Source organism: Alligator sinensis, unplaced genomic scaffold, assembly GCF_000455745.1.
Source record: "Alligator sinensis unplaced genomic scaffold, ASM45574v1 scaffold379_1, whole genome shotgun sequence".
Taxonomy (NCBI): domain Eukaryota; kingdom Metazoa; phylum Chordata; order Crocodylia; family Alligatoridae; genus Alligator; species Alligator sinensis.
In genome coordinates, this window is record NW_005842001.1 from 1,689,272 (window position 1) to 1,691,091 (window position 1,820).

At 43.2% G+C, this 1,820-nt stretch overlaps 1 protein-coding gene across 6 annotated transcripts in view; it reads right to left on the reverse strand.

The window, feature by feature from the left end:
* ECT2 (epithelial cell transforming 2) overlaps positions 1-1,820 on the reverse strand; it is a 62,306-nt gene that overhangs the window by 13,909 nt on the left and 46,577 nt on the right. The window lies entirely within an intron of this gene.

Here is a 1,820-nt window from a genome sequence, read left to right on the forward strand (position 1 = left end):
GAACCTCGCTAACCTCATCACCAGAAGCAAACTTCCTCAGGCCCAGAACACACCAAAACCTGCCAGCACATCTCTACCACCCCAACAATCACTACACCCCACAACAGAGCCATCAGCATTCCCAGATCTTACAGCTGCACCACCAGAAATGTACTCTCTCATCCAATGCACCAAACACCATGGTGGAAAATACGGAGGAGGGACCAAACAACAACTGCGCACCAGAATGAATGCACACCAGAAATCTATCAAAGACAGGAATACCCAATTACCTGTGGGGGCACATTTCTCACAAGAAAACCACTCTCTCTCCAATCTCTCAGTCCTGATCCTCAAAGGGAACTTACAAAACACTTCCCAGAGACGAGCCTATGAACTCCACTTCATCAACCTCCTGGATACTAAAAATCATGGATTAAATATAGACATTGGATTTGAGACGCATTATACCTGGGGAGTCAAATGTCAGGCAGGTTCTCTCTCCACTATTCATCCCCCTTCTCTCTTCCCCGCCTCCACAAGCCTGTCTCTCACCCATTGACTCCTCAATCTACATTTTCACTGACTGCGGGTCTTGTTTGCATACCAGCCCAGCCCCTGGCTTCTTTGCTTTTCATTCCATCCAGGAAGAGCACACACCAGCTGCTGAAACTTCCTTAGCCTGACGAAGGATTTTTGAACCCGAAAGCTTGCTTAATAATTGTTTTCCAGTTATTTAAGTTGGTCTAATAGAAGATATCAGATTCACCCAAAGAACCTGGTCTGCCAATGTCCTTAGACATAGAAGGAGAAGGAGCATTTTTATTCATGAGCCACCGGTTGAATACAAAAGAGGTGGCAATCATGTTTTGCATTAGGACACAAATTGAGCAAAACTCATTTCAAGCAATGCAGTTTAATTCTGAAACGCAAATATTCACGTGTATTCACAAAGTGTATTCACTAATACGTCTATTCACTAACAGCCTCTTGCACCTAATTTGTCAGGCCACTTATACTGCATGTACTTTCAACAAGTACATGCAATGACTGATGCACATATACAAAGACAATTAAACATTAGCTAGAAGGTCCTTTTGTCCTATAACAACATGAAGTGCTGCAAGTCTACATTCCAAAATAAGTTAATTCAGCTGCTGCTGGCAGAAGTGCGTACTGGGCTTTTTTAAAGCAAGAGGAGAGGGCAGGGAGAAGGCCAACGCCTCCTCAAGATACCATGCTACACACCAGATTATATCAATGAAGTAGCTTTCACATGGAGACGGCAGTATTATAATTCATTGCTGCTAAATGGTGGGAGAGCCAAGCAAGCTAAAAGCAAACTGTTATCCTGGAATAAGATGCAGAGAACACAACAACACCAGGAGAGAGCTATATATCATTTCTCTACTCCTTGCTTACACCAGTGTAAACATGCGGTGTGTCTAGGCCCTGATTTTGATAAGAGCCAAGAAAATAAATTGAGCATAGAAATGCCCTATTAAAATGTGTGCATTTGGGTCAAGTACAGACATTCAGGAGGTTAAATCAGGTTCAAAAAAAGTCGCCTGATGTAAAACTTAGTTCATCCCAATGCCAGCCATACATACTTACAGACTCAGTCTCAGTGACCAGCAATCAATCTAAACCTGTAACTGTACAGAAGTTCCATGCACATAAACCAGTCTAAAAATTGCAGAACCTAGTTTAACGTAAACCTGGATTTTTGTAGCATCAGACTCATTCAATTTAAATCAAACCAGTGCATGGAACTTCTGTCTACTTCCCCTGTGTAGCCCCAGGGCTAGGAAAACCCAGCCACTGGCCCCAGCCCAGGGCTG